The sequence below is a fragment of the Rhinoderma darwinii genome, unplaced genomic scaffold, assembly GCF_050947455.1.
Source record: "Rhinoderma darwinii isolate aRhiDar2 unplaced genomic scaffold, aRhiDar2.hap1 Scaffold_566, whole genome shotgun sequence".
Lineage (NCBI taxonomy): Eukaryota > Metazoa > Chordata > Amphibia > Anura > Rhinodermatidae > Rhinoderma > Rhinoderma darwinii.
The window spans coordinates 242604-257500 of NW_027464118.1; the positions used below are offsets into that span (position 1 = coordinate 242604).

The 14897-nt window shown below is 42.4% G+C and overlaps 1 long non-coding RNA gene across 1 annotated transcript; it reads right to left on the reverse strand.

Annotated features, from left to right (window-relative positions):
- Nucleotides 1-232: 232 nt before the first annotated feature.
- LOC142723868 (uncharacterized) lies at nucleotides 233-1021 on the reverse strand. The gene is made up of 3 exons (XR_012875724.1): nucleotides 956-1021; nucleotides 659-707; nucleotides 233-312 (listed from the first exon to the last, which is right to left on the reverse strand). It is a non-coding gene; the product is annotated as an uncharacterized LOC142723868 (long non-coding RNA).
- Between the last annotated feature and the right edge of the window lie 13876 nt (nucleotides 1022-14897).

Here is a 14897-nt window from a genome sequence, read left to right on the forward strand (position 1 = left end):
TCAGATCCTCACACAGATGGCTTGATGTAGGTTTGGGCTCTTCTTCATCCCACGGCCATGGCAGATATTTCCTCTGAGTTTTGCGGTTCGTTGGCATGAGGCGCTAAGAAGATAAAATATTCAGTCAATTGTCTATTGAAAAGCTCCAATAACATTTTACCATCTATAGAAAGAATATGGATAAATCTGTTATAGAGAGAACATAATAACCAGTATGATCACTGACCTCCATCTTGAAGATTGGGGATGGTAAGAATTTCGTGCAGTAGATCAGGCGCTGTAGATCTCTCTCCTCCGTGGTGCTGGGGTAAGCTGAAGAGAGAAACAACCAGATAATGGGATCAGTCATAAAACGACACCATAAACCATAACATAACATTACAAAAATATTCCTTTAATCTGTCATCAATGGGACATGAAAGGTGCTTTATTTTAAAATATTCTGGATTATTGGACGGGCATAGAAAAGTATAGAAATCTTAGTTTCAATCTTCAATTTCCTTACTGGTTCTCTCTTCAGTCTTCCACATTATAGTACAGTTCTGTGCTAAATGACCACATTTTCGGGATTATCAGATACAAAGGAATTTTACTGTATTTTGAGATCATCTATCAATCACTTTCTTGTGGTAAAGTCTAATTATTAAGAAAAACTCACTTATGAAGGGTCTAAGTCCAAAAGCGGATTCCTGCTGCCGATAGATGTCCTAAAGAGAAGAGAATCCAGTAAGTGACCGCTTATCCCTCCTCAGGAATGGACAGTAGGACAAGGGGTCAGTTTTACAAAAGAGCAGCCGGTGATTTGTGGACTTGTTACCTGTCCGGGGCTCTTACTCAATAAGCCGCTACTTGTCTGAGTGGACAGCCGACCACATGGACCTCTCCTGCTGGATCCAAGTCTCCTGCTACATGTCCATCACAGGGAAGGAAAAAACAGGACAATGAAGCCACTGACCTCCAGAGATCTGCTGCCCGCTGCCATCCTGTACCCGTCCTGAACTGTAGAATTCAAATCACAATCTGAAACACAAAAAAGAGATGTCGTCCCAGATCTGATAAAGACCCAAAATCCTGCAACTTTCCACACGTATTAATAGTGAATGTCCAAAAATCTATATATATTTTTTTTAATCTAAAAAGATCCAAAATTCTGAGTTGAATAATTTATTGTTTGGGACGCCAATTACATACGGTAGCTTCAAAATTGTGGCCTGTGATTGGTGCTTCAGGTCACATGATCTATGACCCATAAGGAATAGCAGTGCACAAGTACAGACCACGCAGCGCCATAATCTGGGCAGTGCAGCGCTTGGCGGTCCTATAGCTCCCATAGATCTTGTATGAGGTGTCAGTGTGCGGCTGCATCTCTTCTTACAATCTCCTCCACACTGCGGTTGTCCGGTTGTGGAGGAGAGCAGGGGCGCAGCTGTAGGGGTGCAGAGGTAGCAGTAGTACCCAGACCCTGATACCTGAGGGGACCAGAGGCTAAAAAAGAAGACAAACATCACATAGTAGATGGGGGTCCTGTTATAAATATCACACTGGGCCCCAGGAGTTTCACAATATGCCTCTGGAGAAACGGATACTGGGGACCCCAGTACTATTGATCGTGGGGGTCCCGGCAGTGATTAAACATGTATGGCCCCTCCGGTGTATAGGTGAGAAATGTTTCTGGTGGGAGAATCTCTTTATCATGTGTGATCATCGTCTTCTGCGCTGTTTATTTCTTACATAGAACATTTATCTCTGGAAATCTTCATGTAACATTCTCCACGGTGGATTTTACTGTATTTTGGGCTTTGTACTCTCATATATATATATATACAGACAGTGATAATACATTGGAGTGTGGCCTGTACTGGTATTTGTAGCCGTATAGGAGGAGGAATATAGGTAATACTGGACACAAATACATATGGTATATGGGATTTCATTGCTGCCCTATAAAGATATATGACATGAATATATTGTCTATGTTAATTCCGTTCACAAGTACAGAATACACCCCAAAACATCAACCAAAGTGTCCCCATTTACAGCGTCATAAGAGTGACCCTATAAACAGTTCCAGCAGACCGCGCCTCATTAAAAATAATGCCAGAAATGCACCCTCATAAATATTGGCAGCAGAGTGCCCCCTAATAAACATTACTGGCAGCAGAGAGTCCCTATTAAAAATTACTGACAGCAGAGAGTCCCTAATAAATATTACTGGCAGCAGAGGGTCCCTAATAAACATTACTGGCAGCAGAGAGTCCCTATTAAAAATTACTGACAGCAGAGAGTCCCTAATAAATATTACTGGCAGCAGAGGGTCCCTAATAAATATTACTGGCAGCAGAGGGTCCCTAATAAATATTACTGGAAGCAGAGAGTCCCTAATAAACAATACTGGCAGCAGAGAGTCCCTTATAAACATTACTGGCTGCAGAGGGTCCCTAATAAATATTACTGACAGCAGAGGGTCCCTAATAAATATTACTGGCAGCAGAGAGTCCCTCATAAACATTACTGGCAGCAGAGAGTCCCTCATAAACATTACTGGCAGCAGAGAGTCCCTAATAAACATTACTGGCAGCAGAAAGTCCCTAATAAACATTACTGGCAGCAGAGAGCCCCTTATAAACATTACTGGTAGCAGAGAGTCCCTCATAAACATTACTGGCAGCAGAGGGTCCCTAATAAACATTACTGGCAGCAGAGAATCCCTAATAAACATTACTGGCAGAAGAGAGTCCCTAATAAACATTACTGGCAGCAGAGAGTCTCTAATAAACATTACTGGCAGGAGAGGGTCCCTAATAAATATTACTGGCAGCAGAGGGTCCCTAATAAATTTTACTGGCAGCAGAGAGTCCCTAATAAACATTACTGGCAGCATAGAGTCCCTTATAAACATTACTAGCAGCAGAGAGTCCCTAATAAATATTACAGGCAGCAGAGGGTCCCTTATAAACATTACTGGCAGCAGAGAGTCCCTAATAAACGTTACTGGCAGCAGAGGGTCCCTTATAAACATTACTGGCAGCAGAGGGTCCCTAATAAACATTACTGGCAGCAGAGAGTCCCTAATAAACATTACTGGCAGCAGAAGGTCCCTAATAAACATTACTGGCAGCAGAGAGTCCCTAATAAACATTACTGGTAGCAGAGAGTCCCTAATAAACATTACTGGCAGCAGAGAGTCCCTAATAAACATTACTGGCAGCAGAGAGTCCCTAATAAACATTACTGACAGCAGAGAGTCCCTAATAAATATTACTGGCAGCAGAGAGTCCCTAATAAACATTACTGGTAGCAGAGAGTCCCTAATAAACATTACTGGTAGCAGAGAGTCCCTAATAAACATTACTGGCAGCAGAGAGTCCCTAATAAACATTACTGGCAGCAGAGAGTCCCTAATAAACATTACTGACAACAGAGAGTCCCTAATAAATATTACTGACAGCAGAGGGTCCCTAATAAATATTACTGGCAGCAGAGGGTCCCTAATAAATATTACTGGCAGCAGAGAGTCCCTCCTAAACATTACTGGTAGCAGAGAGTCCCTAATAAACATTACTGGCAGCAGAGAGTCCCTAATAAACATTACTGGCAGCAGAGGGTCCCTAATAAACATTACTGACAGCAGAGGGTCCCTAATAAATATTACTGGCAGCAGAGAGTCCCTCATAAACATTACTGGCAGCAGAGAGTCCCTAATAAACATTACTGGCAGCAGAGGGTCCCTAATAAACATTACTGGCAGCAGAGAGCCCCTTATAAACATTACTGGTAGCAGAGAGTCCCTCATAAACATTACTGGCAGCAGAGGGTCCCTAATAAACATTACTGGCAGCAGAGAGCCCCTTATAAACATTACTGGTAGCAGAGAGTCCCTCATAAACATTACTGGCAGCAGAGAGTCCCTAATAAACATTACTGGCAGCAGAGAGCCCCTTATAAACATTACTGGTAGCAGAGAGTCCCTCATAAACATTACTGGCAGCAGAGGGTCCCTAATAAATTTTACTGGCAGCAGAGAGTCCCTAATAAACATTACTGGCAGCATAGAGTCCCTTATAAACATTACTAGCAGCAGAGAGTCCCTAATAAACATTACAGGCAGCAGAGGGTCCCTTATTCACATTACTGGCAGCAGAGAGTCCCTAATAAACGTTACTGGCAGCAGAGGGTCCCTTATAAACATTACTGGCAGCAGAGGGTCCCTAATAAACATTACTGGCAGCAGAGAGTCCCTAATAAACATTACTGGCAGCAGAAGGTCCCTAATAAACATTACTGGTAGCAGAGAGTCCCTAATAAACATTACTGGTAGCAGAGAGTCCCTAATAAACATTACTGGCAGCAGAGAGGTCCTAATAAACATTACTGGCAGCAGAGGGTCCCTAATAAACATTACTGACAACAGATAGTCCCTAATAAATATTACTGGCAGCAGAGGGTCCCTCCTAAACATTACTGGTAGCAGAGAGTCCCTAATAAACATTACTGGCAGCAGAGAGTCCCTAATAAACATTACTGGCAGCAGAGGGTCCCTAATAATGATTACTGACAGCAGAGAGTCCCTAATAAATATTACTGGCAGCAGAGGGTCCCTAATAACTATTACTGCCAGCAGAGGATCCCTAATACATATTACTGGAAGCAGAGAGTCCCTAATAAACATTACTGGCAGCAGAGAGTCCCTAATAAACATTACTGACAGCAGAGAGTCCCTAATAAATATTACTGGCAGCAGAGAGTCCCTAATAAACATTACTGGCAGCAGAGAGTCCCTAATAAACATTACTGGCAGCAGAGAGTCCCTAAGAAACATTATTGGCAGCAGAGAGTCCCTAATAAACATTACTGGCAGCAGAGAATCCCTAATAAATATTATTGGAAGCAGAGAGTCCCTAATAAACATTACTGGCAACAGAGAGCCCCTTATAAACATTACTGGTAGCTGAGAGTCCCTCATAAACATTACTGGCAGCAGAGAGTCCCTAATAAACATTACTGGCAGCAGAGAGCCCCTTATAAACATTACTGGTAGCAGAGAGTCCCTCATAAACATTACTGGCAGCAGAGGGTCCCTAATAAACATTACTGGCAGCAGAGAATCCCTAATAAACATTACTGGCAGAAGAGAGTCCCTAATAAACATTACTGGCAGGAGAGGGTCCCTAATAAATATTACTGGCAACAGAGGGTCCCTAATAAATTTTACTGGCAGCAGAGAGTCCCTAATAAACATTACTAGCAGCAGAGAGTCCCTAATAAACATTACAGGCAGCAGAGGGTCCCTTATAAACATTACTGGCAGCAGAGAGTCCCTAATAAACGTTACTGGCATCAGAGGGTCCCTTATAAACATTACTGGCAGCAGAGGGTCCCTAATAATCATTACTGACAGCAGAGAGTCCCTAATAAATATTACTGGCAGCAGAGGGTCCCTAAGAACTATTACTGCCAGCAGAGGATCCCTAATACATATTACTGGAAGCAGAGAGTCCCTGATAAACATTAATCGCAGCAGAGAGTCCTTAATAAACATTACTGGCAGCAGAGAGTCCCTAATAAACATTACTGACAGCAGAGAGTCCCTAATAAATATTACTGGCAGCAGAGAGTCCCTAATAAACATTACTGGTAGGAGAGAGTCCCTAATAAACATTACTGGCATCAGAGCGTCCCTAATAAACATTACTGACAGCAGAGAGTCCCTAATAAATATTTCTGGCAGAAGAGGGTCCCTAATAAATATTACTGGCAGCAGAGAGTCCCTAATAAACATTACTGGCAGCAGAGAGTCCCTAATAAACATTACTGGCAGCAGAAAGTCCCTAATAAACATTACTGGCAGCAGAGAGTCCCTCATAAACATTACTGGCAGCAGAGGGTCCCTAATAAACATTACTGGCAGCAGAGAGTCCCTAATAAACATTACTGGCAGCAGAGAGACCCTAATAAACATTACTACTGGCAGAAGAGAGTCCCTAATAAACAATACTGGCAGCAGAGAGTCTCTAATAAACATTACTGGCAGGAGAGGGTCCCTAATAAATATTACTGGCAGCAGAGGGTCCCTAATAAATATTACTGGCAGCAGAGAGTCCCTAATAAACATTACTGGCAGCAGAGCGTCCCTTATAAACATTACTGGCAGCAGAGAGTCCCTAATAAACGTTACTGGCAGCAGAGGGTCCCTTATAAACATTACTGGCAGCAGAGGGTCCCTAATAAACATTACTGGCAGCAGAGAGTCCCTAATAAACATTACTGGCAGCAGAAGGTCCATAATAAACATTACTGACAACAGAGAGTCCCTAATAAAAATTTCTGACAGCAGAGAGTCCCTAATAAATATTACTGGCAGCAGAGAGTCCCTAATAAACATTACTGGTAGCAGAGAGTCCCTAATAAACATTACTGGTAGCAGAGAGTCCCTAATAAACATTACTGGCAGCAGAGAGTCCCTAATAAACATTACTGGCAGCAGAGGGTCCCTAATAAACATTACTGACAACAGAGAGTCCCTAATAAATATTACTGACAGCAGAGGGTCCCTAATAAATATTACTGGCAGCAGAGTGTCCCTAATAAATATTACTGGCAGCAGAGAGTCCCTAATAAACATTACTGACAGCAGAGAGTCCCTAATAAATATTACTGGCAGCAGAGAGTCCCTAATAAACATTACTGGCAGCAGAGAGTCCCTAATAAACATTACTGGTAGGAGAGAGTCCCTAATAAACATTACTGGCATCAGAGCATCCCTAATAAACATTACTGACAGCAGAGAGTCCCTAATATATAGTTCTGGCAGCAGAGGGTCCCTAATAAATATTACTGGCAGCAGAGGGTCCCTAATAAATATTACTGGCAGCAGAGAGTCCCTAATAAACATTACTGGCAGCAGAGAGTCCCTAATAAATATTACTGGCAGCAGAAAGTCCCTAATAAACATTACTGGCAGCAGAGAGCCCCTTATAAACATTACTGGCAGCAGAGAGTCCCTCATAAACATTACTGGCAGCAGAGGGTCCCTAATAAACATTACTGGCAGCAGAGAGTCCCTAATAAACATTACTGGCAGCAGAGAGACCCTAATAAACATTACTACTGGCAGAAGAGAGTCCCTAATAAACAATACTGGCAGCAGAGAGACTCTAATAAACATTACTGGCAGGAGAGGGTCCCTAATAAATATTACTGGCAGCAAAGGGTCCCTAATAAATATTACTGGCAGCAGAGAGTCCCTAATAAACATTACTGGCAGCATAGAGTCCCTTATAAACATTACTGGCAGCAGAGCGTCCCTAATAAACTTTAGTGACAGCAGAGAGTCCCTAATAAATATTACTGGTAGCAGAGAGTCCCTAATAAACATTACTGGCAGCAGAGGGTCCCTAATAAACATTAGTGACAGCAGAGAGTCCCTAATAAATATTACTGGCAGCAGAGGGTCCCTAATAAATATTACTGGCAGTAGAGGGTCCCTAATAAATATTACTGGCAGCAGAGAGTCCCTCATAAACATTACTGGTAGCAGAGAGTCCCTAATAAACATTACTGGCAGCAGAGGGTCCCTAATAAACATTACTGACAGCAGAGAGTCCCTAATAAATATTTCTGGCAGCAGAGAGTCCCTAATAAATATTACTGGCAGCAGAGGGTCCCTAATAAATATTACTGGCAGCAGAGAGTCCCTAATAAACATTACTGGCAGCAGAGAGTCCCTAATAAACATTACTGGCAGCAGAAAGTCCCTAATAAACATTACTGGCAGCAGAGAGTCTCTAATAAACATTACTGGCAGGAGAGGGTCCCTAATAAATATTACTGGCAGCAGAGGGTCCCTAATAAATATTACTGGCAGCAGAGAGTCCTTAATAATATTACAGGCAGCATAGAGTCCCTTATAAACATTACCAGCAGCAGAGAGTCACTAATAAACATTACTGGCAGGAGAGGGTCCCTTATAAACATTACTGGCAGCAGAGAGTCCCTAATAAACGTTACTGGCAGCAGAGAGTCCCTAATAAACATTACTTGCAGCAGAGTCCCTAATAAACATTACTGACAGCAGGGAGTCCCTAATAAACATTACTGGCAGCAGAGAGTCCCTAATAAACATTACTGGCAGCAGAGAGTCCCTAATAAACATTACTGGCAGCAGAGGGTCCCTAAGAAACATTACTGTCAGCAGAGGGTCCCTAATAAACATTACTGGCAGCAGAGAGTCCCTAATAAACATTACTGTCAGCAGAGAGTCCCAAAGAAACATTACTGGCAGCAGAGAGTCCCTAATAAACATTCCTGGCAGCAGAGGGTTCCTTTAGAAACATTACTGGCAGCAGAGAGTCCCTAATAAACATTACTGGCAGCAGAGGGTCCCTAATAAACATTACTGGCAGCAGAGAGTCCCTAATAAACATTACTGACAGCAGAGAGTCCCTAATAAATATTACTGGCAGCAGAGAGTCCCTAATAAACATTACTGGTAGGAGAGAGTCCCTAATAAACATTACTGGCAGCAGAGCGTCCCTAATAAACATTACTGACAGCAGATAGTCCCTAATAAATATTTCTGGCAGCAGAGGGTCCCTAATAAATATTACTGGCAGCAGAGGGTCCCTAATAAATATTACTGGCAGCAGAGGGTCCCTAAGAAACATTACTGACAGCAGAGAGTCCCTAATAAATATTACTGGCAGCAGAGAGTCCCTAATAAACATTATTGGTAGGAGAGAGTCCCTAATAAACATTACTGGCAGCAGAGCGTCCCTAATAAACATTACTGACAGCAGATAGTCCCTAATAAATATTTCTGGCAGCAGAGGGTCCCTAATAATTATTACTGGCAGCAGAGTGTCCCTAATAAATATTACTGGCAGCAGAGAGTCCCTAATAAACATTACTGGCAGCAGAGAGTCCCTAATAAACATTACTGGCAGCAGAAAGTCCCTAATAAACATTACTGGCAGCAGAGAGCCCCTTATAAACATTACTGGCAGCAGAGAGTCCCTCATAAACATTACTCGCAGCAGAGGGTCCCTAATAAACATTACTGGCAGCAGAGAGTCCCTAATAAACATTACTGGCAGCAGAGAGTCTCTAATAAACATTACTGGCAGGAGAGGGTCCCTAATAAATATTACTGGCAGCAGAGAGTCCCTAATAAACATTACTGGCAGCAGAGGGTCCCTAAGAAACATTACTGTCAGCAGAGGGTCCCTAATAAACATTACTGGCAGCAGAGAGTCCCTAATAAACATTACTGTCAGCAGAGAGTCCCTTATAAACATTACTGGCAGCAGAGAGTCCCTAATAAACATTCCTGGCAGCAGAGGGTCCCTAAGAAACATTACTGGCAGCAGAGAGTCCCTAATAAACATTACTGGCAGCAGAGAGTCCCTAATAAACATTACTGGCAGCAGAGAGTCCCTAATAAACCTTACTGGCAGCAGAGAGTCCCTAATAAACATTACTGACAGCAGAGAGTCCCTAATAAATATTACTGGCAGCAGAGAGTCCCTAATAAACATTACTGGTAGGAGAGAGTCCCTAATAAACATTACTGGCAGCAGAGCGTCCCTAATAAACATTACTGACAGCAGATAGTCCCTAATAAATATTTCTGGCAGCAGAGGGTCCCTAATAAATATTAGTGGCAGCAGAGGGTCCCTAATAAGTATTACTGGCAGCAGAGAGTCCCTAATAAACATTACTGGCAGCAGAGAGTCACTAACAAACATTACTGGCAGCAGAAAGTCCCTAATAAACATTACTGGCAGCAGAGAGCCCCTTATAAACATTACTGGCAGCAGAGAGTCCCTCATAAACATTACTCGCAGCAGAGGGTCCCTAATAAACATTACTGGCAGCAGAGAGTCCCTAATAAACATTACTGGCAGCAGAGAGTCTCTAATAAACATTACTGGCAGGAGAGGGTCCCTAATAAATATTACTGGCAGCAGAGGGTCCCTAATAAATATTACTGGCAGCAGAGAGTCCCTAATAAGCATTACTGGCAGCACAGAGTCCCTAATAAATATTACTGGCAGCAGAGAGTCCCTAATAAACATTACTGGTAGCAGAGAGTCCCTAATAAACATTACTGGCAGCAGAGGGTCCCTAATAAACATTACTGACAGCAGAGAGTCCCTAATAAATATTATTGGCAGCAGAGGGTCCCTAATAAATATTACTGGCAGCAGAGGATCCATAATAAACATTACTGGCAGCAGAGAGTCCCTAATCAACATTACTGACAGCAGAGAGTCCCTAATAAACATTACTGGTAGGAGAGAGTCCCTAATAAACATTACTGGCAGCAGAGCGTCCCTAATAAACATTACTGACATCAGAGAGTCCCTAATAAATATTTCTGGCAGCAGAGAGTCCCTAATAAATATTACTGGCAGCAGAGGGTCCCTAATAAATATTACTGGCAGCAGAGAGTCCCTAATAAACATTACTGGCAGCAGAGAGTCCCTAATAAACATTACTGGCAGCAGAGAGTCCCTAATAAACATTACTGGCAGCAGAGAGTCCCTAATAAATATTAATGGCAGCAGAAAGTCCCTAATAAACATTACTGGCAGCAGAGAGCCCCTTATAAACATTACTGGCAGCAGAGGGTCCCTAATAAACATTACTGGCAGCAGAGAGTCCCTAATAAAGATTACTGGCAGCAGAGAGACCATAATAAACATTACTACTGGCAGAAGAGAGTCCCTAATAAATATTACTGGCAGCAGAGAGTCCCTAATAAACATTACTGGTAGCAGAGAGTCCCTAATAAACATTACTGGCAGCAGAGAGTCCCTAATAAACATTACTGGCAGCAGAGGGTTCCTAATAAACATTACTGACAGCAGAGAGTCCCTAATAAATATTACTGGCAGCAGAGGGTCCCTAATAAATATTACTGGCAGTAGAGGGTCCCTAATAAATATTACTGGCAGCAGAGAGTCCCTCATAAACATTACTGGTAGCAGAGAGTCCCTAATCAACATTACTGACAGCAGAGAGTCCCTAATAAACATTACTGGCAGCAGAGCGTCCCTAATAAACATTACTGACAGCAGAGAGTCCTTAATAAATATTTCTGGCAGCAGAGAGTCCCTAATAAATATTACTGGCAGCAGAGGGTCCCTAATAAATATTACTGGCAGCAGAGAGTCCCTAATAAACATTACTGGCAGCAGAGAGTCCCTAATAAACATTACTGGCAGCAGAAAGTAACTAATAAACATTACTGGCAGCAGAGAGTCCCTAATAAACATTACTGGCAGCAGAGAGTCTCTAATAAACATTACTGACAGCAGAGAGTCCCTAATAAACATTACTGGCAGCAGAGGGTCCCTAATAAATATTACTGGCATCAGAGAGTCCCTCCTAAACATTACTGGTAGCAGAGAGTCCCTAATAAACATTACTGGCAGCAGAGAGTCCCTAATAAACATTACTGGCAGCAGAGGGTCCCTAATAATCATTACTGACAGCAGAGAGTCCCTAATAAATATTACTGGCAGCAGAGGGTCCCTAATAACTATTACTGCCAGCAGAGGATCCCTAATACATATTACTGGAAGCAGAGAGTCCCTAATAAACATTACTGGCAGCAGAGAGTCCCTAATAAACATTACTGACAGCAGAGAGTCCCTAATAAATATTACTGGCAGCAGAGAGTCCCTAATAAACATTACTGGCAGCAGAGAGTCCCTAATAAACATTACTGGCAGCAGAGAGTCCCTAAGAAACATTATTGGCAGCAGAGAGTCCCTAATAAACATTTCTGGCAGCAGAGAATCCCTAATAAATATTATTGGAAGCAGAGAGTCCCTAATAAACATTACTGGCAACAGAGAGCCCCTTATAAACATTACTGGTATCTGAGAGTCCCTCATAAACATTACTGGCAGCAGAGAGTCCCTAATAAACATTACTGGCAGCAGAGAGCCCCTTATAAACATTACTGGTAGCAGAGAGTCCCTCATAAACATTACTGGCAGCAGAGGGTCCCTAATAAACATTACTGGCAGCAGAGAATCCCTAATAAACATTACTGGCAGAAGAGAGTCCCTAATAAACATTACTGGCAGGAGAGGGTCCCTAATAAATATTACTGGCAACAGAGGGTCCCTAATAAATTTTACTGGCAGCAGAGAGTCCCTAATAAACATTACTGGCAGCATAGAGTCCCTTATAAACATTACTAGCAGCAGAGAGTCCCTAATAAACATTACAGGCAGCAGAGGGTCCCTTATAAACATTACTGGCAGCAGAGAGTCCCTAATAAACGTTACTGGCAGCAGAGGGTCCCTTATAAACATTACTGGCAGCAGAGGGTCCCTAATAATCATTACTGACAGCAGAGAGTCCCTAATAAATATTACTGGCAGCAGAGGGTCCCTAAGAACTATTACTGCCAGCAGAGGATCCCTAATACATATTACTGGAAGCAGAGAGTCCCTAATAAACATTACTGGCAGCAGAAAGTCCCTAATAAACATTACTGGCAGCAGAGAGTCCCTCATAAACATTACTGGCAGCAGAGGGTCCCTAATAAACATTACTGGCAGCAGAGAGTCCCTAATAAACATTACTGGCAGCAGAGAGACCCTAATAAACATTACTACTGGCAGAAGAGAGTCCCTAATAAACAATACTGGCAGCAGAGAGTCTCTAATAAACATTACTGGCAGGAGAGGGTCCCTAATAAATATTACTGGCAGCAGAGGGTCCCTAATAAATATTACTGGCAGCAGAGAGTCCCTAATAAACATTACTGGCAGCAGAGCGTCCCTTATAAACATTACTGGCAGCAGAGAGTCCCTAATAAACGTTACTGGCAGCAGAGGGTCCCTTATAAACATTACTGGCAGCAGAGGGTCCCTAATAAACATTACTGGCAGCAGAGAGTCCCTAATAAACATTACTGGCAGCAGAAGGTCCATAATAAACATTACTGACAACAGAGAGTCCCTAATAAAAATTTCTGACAGCAGAGAGTCCCTAATAAATATTACTGGCAGCAGAGAGTCCCTAATAAACATTACTGGTAGCAGAGAGTCCCTAATAAACATTACTGGTAGCAGAGAGTCCCTAATAAACATTACTGGCAGCAGAGAGTCCCTAATAAACATTACTGGCAGCAGAGGGTCCCTAATAAACATTACTGACAACAGAGAGTCCCTAATAAATATTACTGACAGCAGAGGGTCCCTAATAAATATTACTGGCAGCAGAGTGTCCTTAATAAATATTACTGGCAGCAGAGAGTCCCTAATAAACATTACTGACAGCAGAGAGTCCCTAATAAATATTACTGGCAGCAGAGAGTCCCTAATAAACATTACTGGTAGGAGAGAGTCCCTAATAAACATTACTGGCATCAGAGCATCCCTAATAAACATTACTGACAGCAGAGAGTCCCTAATATATAGTTCTGGCAGCAGAGGGTCCCTAATAAATATTACTGGCAGCAGAGGGTCCCTAATAAATATTACTGGCAGCAGAGAGTCCCTAATAAACATTACTGGCAGCAGAGAGTCCCTAATAAATATTACTGGCAGCAGAAAGTCCCTAATAAACATTACTGGCAGCAGAGAGCCCCTTATAAACATTACTGGCAGCAGAGAGTCCCTCATAAACATTACTGGCAGCAGAGGGTCCCTAATAAACATTACTGGCAGCAGAGAGTCCCTAATAAACATTACTGGCAGCAGAGAGACCCTAATAAACATTACTACTGGCAGAAGAGAGTCCCTAATAAACAATACTGGCAGCAGAGAGACTCTAATAAACATTACTGGCAGGAGAGGGTCCCTAATAAATATTACTGGCAGCAAAGGGTCCCTAATAAATATTACTGGCAGCAGAGAGTCCCTAATAAACATTACTGGCAGCATAGAGTCCCTTATAAACATTACTGGCAGCAGAGCGTCCCTAATAAACTTTAGTGACAGCAGAGAGTCCCTAATAAATATTACTGGTAGCAGAGAGTCCCTAATAAACATTACTGGCAGCAGAGGGTCCCTAATAAACATTAGTGATAGCAGAGAGTCCCTAATAAATATTACTGGCAGCAGAGGGTCCCTAATAAATATTACTGGCAGTAGAGGGTCCCTAATAAATATTACTGGCAGCAGAGAGTCCCTCATAAACATTACTGGTAGCAGAGAGTCCCTAATAAACATTACTGGCAGCAGAGGGTCCCTAATAAACATTACTGACAGCAGAGAGTCCCTAATAAATATTTCTGGCAGCAGAGAGTCCCTAATAAATATTACTGGCAGCAGAGGGTCCCTAATAAATATTACTGGCAGCAGAGAGTCCCTAATAAACATTACTGGCAGCAGAGAGTCCCTAATAAACATTACTGGCAGCAGAAAGTCCCTAATAAACATTACTGGCAGCAGAGAGTCTCTAATAAACATTACTGGCAGGAGAGGGTCCCTAATAAATATTACTGGCAGCAGAGGGTCCCTAATAAATATTACTGGCAGCAGAGAGTCCTTAATAATATTACAGGCAGCATAGAGTCCCTTATAAACATTACCAGCAGCAGAGAGTCACTAATAAACATTACTGGCAGGAGAGGGTCCCTTATAAACATTACTGGCAGCAGAGAGTCCCTAATAAACGTTACTGGCAGCAGAGAGTCCCTAATAAACATTACTTGCAGCAGAGTCCCTAATAAACATTACTGACAGCAGGGAGTCCCTAATAAACATTACTGGCAGCAGAGAGTCCCTAATAAACATTACTGGCAGCAGAGAGTCCCTAATAAACATTACTGGCAGCAGAGGGTCCCTAAGAAACATTACTGTCAGCAGAGGGTCCCTAATAAACATTACTGGCAGCAGAGAGTCCCTAATAAACATTACTGTCAGCAGAGAGTC